The sequence below is a fragment of the Psammomys obesus genome, unplaced genomic scaffold (genome assembly GCF_907164565.1).
Source record: "Psammomys obesus unplaced genomic scaffold, mPsaObe1.curated_primary_1811, whole genome shotgun sequence".
Lineage (NCBI taxonomy): Eukaryota > Metazoa > Chordata > Mammalia > Rodentia > Muridae > Psammomys > Psammomys obesus.
In genome coordinates this window covers 9,501-20,423 of record NW_026593765.1, presented here as the reverse complement: position 1 = coordinate 20,423, position 10,923 = coordinate 9,501, and the positions used below count along the sequence as shown (strand labels likewise).

Sequence of the window (10,923 nt, the reverse complement as noted above, 5' to 3'; positions counted from 1 at the left end):
TCTTTAGATGTCTATTAAGACTTCCAAGTATGAGCCGGAGAGATGGCTCAGCAGTTGAAAGCACATACTGTTATTACTTAGGACCTGTGTTCAGTTTCCAGCACATACATGAAGTGGTCACAACTGCTCCAGAGTACCCTAAGCCTCTGCTCTCTGTGGGTGCTCTCTGCACTCACCTGCACACACACACACACACACACACACACACACACACACACACACACACTGAGAGACATACATACACTTAAAAATAATGATAAATCTTTATTTAAAGACTTTCAATTAAAAGATGTCAAGGAGTCAGTCAGATATGGCAGTTTGGATTTCAGGGGCTTGGGGGGGGCTGGAAAGATAAATTCTAATCATTGGAAGTATAGACGTTATTGAGTTTTGAGTGTAGATGAGACACTGAAATTCAGAGGGAGAAGGCAGGCGAATCCCAGGTGTATCCTTAGGAAGGCGAACAGAAGGAACGACCTAGCAAAGAGGAGAGCCGAGGTGACACGTGAGAGACATGAAAGGCACAGGAAAGGCCCTAGAGGACAAGAGAATAAAGTGTGTCGAAGGGAAAAAAGGGACTGGATGTGGTGGTGTATGCCTACAATCCCAGCACTCAGGACGCAGGGACAGGCAGAGCTCTGTGAGTTCCAGGACAGCCAGGGCTGTGTGCAGACCTTATCTCAAAACAAACAAACAAACAAACAAATAAATGGAGGAAAAAGTTCCAACTCTACTAAATTATGCCAAGGTCAGTGTTAGACAGCGTTGGTTTCACTAGAGTGTGACAACCAGAGGCTAGGTGGAGAGTGCTTCAAAGAGAGTATTGGTCACTCCTTTGGGATGTTCTGATGTGAAGAGAAGTGGAGGGATGGTGGGGTGGCGAGGAAGTAGTTAGACGGATACAGTTCACGGTGGTCTGTCTCACAGCTGAGAAAAAACAAGGCCAGCGGAGCCCACCCAGGCCCAGTAGCTGGAAGGCTGACTGGGCGCGCACATCACCCTGGTCAGTGTCTGTTTCGTGCCTGCTGCCCTGCAGCTGCTCGGCTGAGAACAGAATGTTGTTCTGCAAATGCAGTTAGCAACCTGATCTGGCCATGCTCTGGCGTCTGTCTCCCAGCAACCTCTTTGTCTTCGGCTGCTCTTCGTCATTCCCAGAACCCGTGGCCCTCACATGACCCCTGTCATCAGGAAGGCTCCTTATCTCCTGCAGCAGTGCTTCTGGGTTAGAAGGTAAACGGCACGGCACGGCATGGAGCGAGGTGGAATTCTACAAATCACAGTAATTTCAGGGTAAGAAATGAGGCCGTAGGCTTTTTTTTTTTTTCCCCCTGAGAGAATGAAGATCTAAGGTTTTCAGACCTAAGGTTGCAGGAAAAGCTGGGAATGCATAATAAGACAACCTGCTATAAGACTCCCTATGTGATTATCTGTTTCAAAGAATCCCCCGAGGGTGCTTGCATATTTGAAAAATATAATTTATGAGCCCCATTTCCAGCTTAGCTACTGTTTCAGGGCTTCCCTGTTCTCCAGTCCAGCCCTGGCTGAGAGAATGGCTGGCCTTAGTGCCCTGCTTGCCGATATGAAGGGCTGCTGGAGAAGCAGCAGCAGCAGACCGGAACCACAGCCTTCCACTGTCGTCTCAGCCATTCACACTTTGCTTAGTCTTCAGATCTTTTCAAAATTACACAGAATACATTCATGTAATCCATTTTTTTTCTAAATTAATAAACACTGAGTGTCCTTGTAGCTTTCAGACAATGTTGATGGTTTTTGTTCTTTTTCTGTTTTGTTTTGTTTTAAAACAGATCCTCACTAAGTAAATCTGGTTGGCCCAGAGCTCACTATGTAGACCAGGCTAACCTCAGACTCCAAAGATCTGCCTGCCTCTGCCTCTTATAGCACTTGTGTTAAATTCTAGTTTACGGATCATTTAAATTCATTTAGTCCTTCACTTTGGCATTTTTAGTTAATTTCTTAGTTTTTCACTGCAATAATATGAAGTACACATTTATATAATTGTGAAGTTACATGGGAGAGAGCACCAACATTTTTAGGGTTTCTGATGAATTATGCAAACAGGATACAAAAAAATTATTGAAGTCCTTCATCTCAGTAGCAGAGTCCTAGTCTGTTTCCCTTCAGCCAATGACCCCGAATTTCACTCAACAGTGTCTATGAGAAAATGAATAAGAAAGTCTCCGGTTTGCTTTGAAAGAAACATTAATTTCCAAAGCAAAGATATTACTTGAGAAAAACAAATCGAAAACAAGAGATGAGTGGGAGGAGGTTGTGTGTGGAAAGCCTGTTATTCAAGCACCCAGGAGGGAGGTTGAGGCAGGGGAGTGGTGAGTTGTAGGCCAGCTGGGTTACACAGGAGAGAGAGAGAGAAAGAGAAAGAGAGAGAGAAGATACTGAGCAGTGGCAGGAAGCGAGCTTAACATTTACCTGATTACTTTCGCACTGCTAGGGATGGACCCAGGGTTTCATGTACGTTAGGTAAGTGTGCTACCATGGAACTACACCCAGCCCTTTAGGAAAATGGGGAAGTCTGTTTGTACATAAAAAGGGCTGACCAGAGCTTCTGGATGCTTCTGCTTTGTCTTTGGTTAATGGCAGTAATGCCCCAGATCTCTGGTTTCCGCTATCTACATCTGTGCTCTGTTGTCTGCTGGGAAAATGATGGTGCTGGAGGAGGAGTCGGATCAGAGATGGATATCAGTCTGCCTCAGACAAGCACCTGGTGTTCTCTTAAGACCAAAAACGTAAACACTGGACAAGGATCATCAACCATGCCCCCCCCCATTCCACACCCTGGTCTCTTAACCAAGAGGCCCCAGACCAAGCTTATTATTTCCCATGGCCCTTGCTCCCATAATTCCTATCTTCAGCTAAAGCTGTCATCGTATCACATGACAGCATGAACTGTCATCTGTCACTTCTCTTTTCACTCCCATTTCAAAGCATCCCATTATCTGCACCCATTTCATTCTTACCCTTTTCCTCTTCTATCCATCTTGGAGCCCTAGATGAAGTGTCATTTGTCTCTTACCTGGGAGAAGGCAGTGACCTCCTGAATAGAGATCTGAAAAACTTCAGGCAGTTCCATAGATGCTTAAGACACTGGAGACATGTGTTAGGGCCCTGTCACTGTGACAAAGAAAACTGAGATATCTAACATAAAGAAGAAAGGTTTAAGGCTCTAGAGGCAGACAGATCTCTATGAGTTTGAGGCAAGCCTGGTTTACATAGAGAGATCCTTTCTAAATAATTTAAAAAAATTAAAAAATAGATGCCAGCCTTTAGCCATACTTTTGGTTAATTTATTTGGGTTCCTATATTCACCAGCCCAATCCCTTCCAACCCTTCAATACTAGGTAGACAGGAAAGAAAAATAGAGGGGAGAGGGACCATTGATTTTTTTTTTTTTTTTAGACTACTTCCTGATGATTAGGAGTGTTGATTTCCTTGGGGGCAAATATGATCTTTCCTCCACGAGATATCTCCAGTGAGCATAAAAGCAGCAGCAGAACCAGCAGCAGTAGGGGCAAAGGCAGAGGGAACAGCAGCCGCCACAGGCCCTCTCTGGGCTCTCAAATTTATATCCTCTCAAGAGTCCCCAGAATCCCAAACGTAAACGATCTGTATCTGTCAAAAATCACACCCCTGCTAGAGCACAAGTCAAATTATAGTCAGCTGCTGTGGACAATCTGAAGCAGCCTCAGATCCCACACCTGGGATTAAAACAAATTCATGTAACGTAACTGGTTTCTTAAAGAAACCAAAATTCTCACTACTTGAACTGGTGGTAGCACACACCTTTAATCCCAGCACTCGGGAGGCAGAGGCAGTCTGATTTCTGTGAGTTCAAGGCCAGCCCGGTCTACAGAGCAAGTTCCAGGACAGCCAGGGCTACACAAAGAGACCCTGTCTCAAAACAAACAAAAGTGAAGAAGGGTTTAATGTAGTTCACAGTTGCAGAGGTTCCAGGCCATGGCTGGACAGACTCATTGCTTTTTGCAGTTTCTTGCGAGGGGCCAGATTTTGATGGCTGAGTGCATAATGGAGCAAAACTGTTCACCTCGTGGTTAGAAGAAAGAAAGAAGAAAGGGCCTGAATCCCACAGTTCCCATCAAAGGTATCATTCACCAATGACCTAAAGACCTCTCACCAGGCCCCACCTGAAAGATTTACCATTTCCCTATCTTCGCAGGACATTCGAGATCCAAACCGAAGTGAGCGCCACCTGCGGCCCAGCCTTAGCCTGGTGAAGCTCTCATCCTTAAAGGCCAATGCAAGCCTAGTTACTGCACGGTGGTGCGCACCTAAGAGCCCAGCTTCTTGGCAGGTTGAAGCAGGAGGTCCACGAGTTCGAACACAGCTTGGCCTACACAGGTGTCTCAGGTAAGCTGATAAAGTACAGTGAGGGTGTTAATCCTGTGCGGCTTTCTCCATGCAGACCCCTTCTCCTGGCGTTTATGTCCCTGAAACGTTTGCCTGTGTTGCTCAGGAAACCTTTATTATGAAGCAGAGCACAGTCTCATCTGTCTTTGGGCTTCTAGGGCGAGGCATGGAGTAGGTGTTTAGTAAATAACGGATTAAGTGAAAAGGGAACCCTTGTCTTTTGTATTGTCCCAAGCAAAGATTTGCATACCTAGTGCATACATTGCCATACCGACCAGGCTGCTCTCCCTCTCCCCTCCATTCAGCCTGTCATCTGTTGACGCGTCACTGGAAATTACTTTTGTGGGGGAGGGGGGCATCATCTCTAGTTAACTTGCACATATCCCTGGGAAGGATGAAACCTGCAAAAATAATAGCATCACTCTGAGCACTCCTAGTTGTCAGTAGCTTTCCAAAGAACTGTCTCTAAGAGACCCCACCCCACCCCACCCCAAGGAGAAGCTGCAGCTGGGCTGAGAGTTAGCAGGGGAGCTGAGAGGAAGGAGGTTCAGAGCAGGGGTGAAGGCCAGTTCTTGGTGACAGCCATGGAAGAGGAAGGTACCAGACAGCCTGTGAAAGCGCAGGCTAAGTTGGGGGTAGCGCTGGGGGTCTACCACAACATCAAACTCCCCCTACTTCACAGTTTGGTCAAATGCTTTCCCTGGGTAGAGCGCTCATCTCCAGATCTCTCTGTGCACTGCCAGAAGATTCTCCAGAATTTTCCAACTTTAATTCACCTTTAACTTAAACATAAATACATGCCTCGTGGCATTTTTAAGAGGGGTGGGTGTTTGATGAGATGAAATGAGTGACATTAGGGTGTCACAACTCCAGACAGGCTTCACATAGCAGGGTTAGTTTCCCAGTGAGTAGGAGTGTGATGAACTGAGAAATGGCTTCCAAATCGCTCTGCCCTACTATGCTGATTTGCAAACACACAGCCTTCCCACAGCGCTGAAAAGCTCCCCGCTCTGGGGTGAATGAACCCTGCGAAGCTGCTACTTGGCTCTCACCCAGCAGCTTGAAAAGGCCGTGAAAGGAAATGTTAACAGTCATTTGATGCAACAGGACTCTTCGGGGAGGCAGAGCCCAGGGATGGGACCAGCCAGGGCACTTGCGATGGGCATCCAGGGCACAGCACAGAAGCCTCCCTGGGAACTCTCCGGACAATGATGGCTGGGAGCCCTGGCCTCACGTTTCACTGTAAAAGAGGCCACCATCTAAACAGGTTGAGATGCTCCTTTTGGTCTGTCCGTAGCCACAGGGTCACTTGCCCACAGATGAGCAGAGCAGAGTAAACTGGCCTCACAAGCCCCCATTTCTTCCTGGGCCTCCAGGGAGCTTGTGGTGGAAGAAAAAGATGACCTTTTTGTTTTGGAAGGCAATCTATGCCCTGATTTCATGTTATTCTAACTCTGAACTATGTTGGATCCCTGTATGTGGCTATTACCTTAGGTCAATATTTTAAATAGTGACCTCCTTTGTCACAAAGACAAGAGCTGGGGAAGATTATGAGGTCATGAATCTTCTTTCCAGGGTCAGTGAGACAGAGCTGCCAAGATGCAGACTCATCCAGAGAGGCCCAGCTGAGACCTGACTGACTTGCCCAGCATTTCTTCATGCTTGACTTCTTAGTGTTGGGATGTAGCTCAGGGAGGGAGCACTTGCTTAGCATGTCTGATACCCTGAGTCCCCAGGACCCAAATCAACCAACATAACAACACACTGCCTCTGCTTCTGCTTCTTCTTCTCCCTCCTCCTCCTGGTTTTTTTGTTTTTGAGACATAATTTCTCTGTGTAGCCTGGCTGTCCTGAAACTCACTCTGTAGAACAGGCTGGCCTCGAACTCAGAGATTGCCTGCCTCTGCCTCCCAAGGGCTGGGATTAAAGGTGTGCACCACCACTGCCTGGCATGATGTTTCTTCTTTTAAAAAGCTGTATAACAAGAAGGTGGAGGATAATAAGCAATGGAGCTCTCATTCAAGTGAACTCCATACATGACCTTGTATGTAACACAGGAAAGAGTTGAGCTGCTTGAGTGAAGTGGGATGGGAGCATGTTGGCGTCTGGGAGGCCATCCATCCTGGGTTCCAGAAATATGCCATCATCCCAGTCATAATTTCCCAATCTCCAAGGGAAATTGTGTCATCTGGTGCTTTCGATGACTGTTTTCAAATGTTATGAGAGGTCTGGCAGAGTTCCAACGGCAGAGTCAAGCACTGAACATTCAGGCTTGGAAGACACTGGGGGTGATATTAGGGTGTCTAAGCAGCCAGCTCTATTCTAGGGGTTCCTAGCCTCTCAATGGGCTTGCCACCTATGTTACGGAAAGCCCCAGTAGGCAGGGGAAGGCCTTAAGAAGGACCAACAGACTCTAGAGAACAGAAAGAGCGCATCACATGGATCGCTGAGGTCAGGTGGCAGGCCGTACTTTCTGAGCTGACTGAGGGAGCCTCCCACCGAGCTGCTTGCTTGCTGAGGCCTGTCTTGAAAGCTGACAATGGATGGTTGTGTCTACACAGAGGTTTTTGCCCGGCAGCTAAAGAACATGTAACAGATGCCTGCATGCACATCGCAAAGGCTCCAGATCAGCTTCCTTCTCTGAACACCCCAGCAGAGCCAGGTCCCACGGGTGGTCTTCGTGCTGGGTCAGTTGAGTTATTACAGACAACTGACCCCTTGGGTTTATCTCAAAAGGAGAGAAGAAAGGCCTTGCCTCAGGACACAGAGGGGGCCATAATAAAGAGAACTGAAATGTGCTCTTAGCAATCTGATAAAGCTCCTTCCTGAAACAAGGAAGGTACCAGGTCAGGCCTGAGGGCTGGGGTTATTTCGGGTGTCTGTTTCAGCAACTGAGAAGCCACAACCTGCCTTCTTAGTTTCTCTCTGCAATCAGGCCTACTAGGTTCACTATGTTCTCTGTGCAGTGCAGCCACTAAACACTGTTCTTTACAGACTGACCCATCTCGGAGGGCCACGTGACAAGAATGCTTCTCCTGGTAGCAGGACAGGTTGCCATGCTGCTGTGATCAAAGGCCTTGGTCCCCAGCTCGGGGGCAGCATGGCTCTGGCTCCAGTGCTGCACTAGAATTGTCTGGAAGCTGGCCAGGCCTCCTCCGAGAAGAGCTGGGCCCAGCATCATCTTGAGAAACTCAGAATATTCCACAGGGGAGGCTGGCAGAGATTCTGAGCTACTTTGACTCTGGATCTGGGGCTTCATTTACCTAAGTCCTAGCTCTTGTGAAAATGGGGCTGTGGCCATACCCACTCCTCCTGGAGTCACGGTCAAGAGCTACGGTGTAGAAAGCGTCGGAGGGAGGCAGCTGTGCCACACATAGAAGATGCCAGGAGACACAGTGACTTACCTGGACCACGGATTTGTTTCCTGTTTACACCTCGACCTCTCCCTCAAATCCATGAGCTCATGCTCAGCCGCAGTTTTCTTTCTTTCTGAGGTCGGAGGATACACAAGGCTAGTTCTCTGTTCCCTGCTCCCCACACACCCCAAGTCCAGTGTGCAGAGCTCTGCATTGTGACACAGATCGTGGAAAAGTCCTAACACCCTACTTGAAGACTGGCTGGTCACAGAATGTCCACCTCTGGTCCTGGGAGGACACAGGGTCCTGTGGCCTAGTCTGATGGTCTGCATTTCCCTGGTGAATGTGACAAGACAGGAGAGGCCCCTGCAGGCACTAGGGGAGCAGATTAGTCAAGCAAGCCGAAAGAAGCTTGAGAGCCGCGATCTCTAAGTTTTGCTGTTTGGCCGTGTGCTCTTTAGCCAGCTATTTCTTCTCATTTCTGCCTTTGTAAGATGGGGACACAACTGTTTTCAGAAGAGACACTAATGAAAACGATTGCCAAGTGCCTCTTTAAATAGAACATACGGACAGTAAGCATAAATGCTTTAGGTAATGAAATTCAGTCTTTCTTCCTGCTTTGCAGCCTGAGCCACAGAATCAATAATGTTTTCCAAGTGCAGCGTTTCCCAGGACAAAATGTGAATCAGCTCTCTGAGCTGGGCCTGCAACCTTCCGATGGGGAGGGGCCTGGGTCCTCTGGGGCCAGCTCTCTCTGCCTAGGGCTGGCTTGTGGTAGTGGGTGCCCATCCCTTCCTGGGATGCCATCCAAGATGCCAGAGTTGCAAATTTCTCTCATGTCAGAAGAGGTTTTGTTCAGGGGTCCAGCGCTCACAAAGGGCCCTGCTATCTGTCTTCATTCTGTTTTCTCAGATGTAGACCTAACTGTCTTTTAGTGAGGGCCTATTGTGCTCAGGCTCTGTGGTAAGTGCTGTCTCCTTCAAGCCGCTCACCCTGGGAGGTGGCTGCGATTACCATTCCTATTTTACCTAAGGAAACAGACCTGGGAGAGTTAAACAAGTCAGAAAGGTAACAGAAAACAAAAGGCAGGGCTCCTTGTCGCCCTCCCACCTCTCCTTATCGTGGTTGGCCTACATTCACAGACTTCCAATTGAACAGAAAACCAACCTGCAGTGTTGAGAAGGCCCTAACCAGGGAATCCAAGGCAGTGGGGGTTCCCACAGCCACAGGAAAGACGCTGCGGTGTGGCTATGGGGGCTCTCAGCCTCGGGGGGGGGGGTGCTAAGGGTGGGAGGACTAGGGGTCTCTCTTCTCTCACCCAGCTCTAGAGACTAATGCACAAGCCTGCAGGCCACCAGACAGGGTTCTTAACCTACAGGGGCTGATCCAGGCTGCCAGTGCCAGGATCAGCACTGGCAGGGCCCTCGAGGCCCTACATGACACTCAACAAGAAGGTCAGCACCCATTCTCGTAAAAATCACCCAGCCTCGTGACAGATGCCCACTTGCTAACTGCAGTTTGTCTAGGCTGAAGTCTATCTGATCCCATCCTGTGAATACAAATGAGCAGGGGAGGAAGGGATAGGATCCTTCCCATAACTTCTTGTCACTCTCCATGGAGAAGAACACCCTGGTCACTAGCCCCTTTGTCTAGGGGTTCTGAGGTGTAGAGCAAAAGGCAGTTGCCTGTACAGATCTGTTGATTTTTAACTTAGAAAAGGCGCTTGTGTGTGCGACTGTGTGTGTGTGTGTGTGTGTGTGTGTGTATGTGTGTGTGTGTATGTATGTGCATGTGGGTGTATGTTGGAGCACGTGTTTCCTGACAGTTTAAGCTTAGGGACTGGGACTGAGATTCCAGGTTACGGAGTGACATCTGTTCTGCTCTTCCGTCTAACTCTGAAGCTCTAAGCTCATCAGAAGCACTGTGCCCAGCTAAAGGCTTTCATTTCCATGCCTTCACGGCTGCTTAGACAGAAAGCGCTATGGTACATGGAATTTTCAAGACACTTACTTAGATGAAGCTGACTCAGATGTGTGGATCACCCTCTTATTGCCTGTCTGTTCCTCTCCCTCATCCTGCTGCTTGGAATGCAGACACAATGACGGATGTTCCTCACCCCTCCTGGACCATGAGGTAATGGTGTGGGGGTGGGGAGGAATGTAGAGCTAAGGATGACAGAGGCAACTTTCCTGCTGACTTCGTGCAGCTCTCACACTTGCTCTAGAATTCTTAGGCATGAAAGAACAAATCCTTGCTTTTTCTTATATAAAGCTCATTTTAATTTTTTTAGTGTTTTAAGCCAGGTCTCTCTATGTAGCCCTAGCTGTTCTGGAACTCACTTTGTAGACCAGGCTGGCCTCAAACTCACAGAGATCCACCTGCCTCTGCCTCCCAACTACTGGGATTAAAAGTGTGTGCTACCGCTGCCTGGCTTCAAGGGCATTTCCTAAGCTGTGTCTTGTCATCTTCTGTGTGCTAGAACCTTCCTTCAAGAAAAGTGTCATTATTTGATGAACCAGGTATTTGACTGAGAGCTGACTGACATGCCACAAACTCTTCTGGATCCTGAGGCTATAAGGAAAACAGGTTAGACTCCTCAACCTTAAGGAACTCAGGTTCCATCTAGTGAGCCGATTAGTCATGGCTGACCTGCGCAGTCAGTGCGTGGATCTCAGAACATGGGAAGATGAGTACCTAGGATGTGGCAAGCAGACAAACTGTACATTGCCAGAACTGACCGGCCTTGGCCCTGGCTGCAGCCATGGCTTGGCAGCTCTGTCTCTTCTTTGGTTATAGTTTGTCTTTGCCAAAAGATCTGAAATTGAGACCATGATCTCCCAAATAGGAAAAAACCCAACCAACAACCCACACGCCCTCAAAAAAATAAAAGAGAATGTTTGGCTCTTGAAAAATGTCTGTAATTTAGCCATGGCTGGTGGTGTGAGACTGTCTATAATTCCAACTACTTGGGAAGCTGAGGCTGGAAGATTGTGAGTTCGAGGCCATGTTGGGGTTCCTGGGAACTTCTTGTCCCTGATTTTGATTGTATTTTCTTTGCCAGTGTGTTCAAAAAGAAAAGCCTTATCTATTCCCTGAGGTGCCCTTTGTGCTAAGTTGGTTTGAGTCCTTTCTTCTAACCAGTCTCCAAAATAAACAAAAACAGAGT

The 10,923-nt window shown here is 48.0% G+C and overlaps 1 long non-coding RNA gene across 1 annotated transcript; it reads left to right on the top strand.

The window, feature by feature from the left end:
• The first annotated feature begins 1,191 nt into the window (after nt 1-1,191).
• On the top strand, nt 1,192-9,890 carry LOC129684221 (uncharacterized). Its single transcript, XR_008721296.1, has 3 exons — nt 1,192-1,290; nt 4,211-4,401; nt 9,851-9,890. It is a non-coding gene; the product is annotated as an uncharacterized LOC129684221 (long non-coding RNA).
• The last annotated feature ends 1,033 nt before the right edge of the window (nt 9,891-10,923 follow it).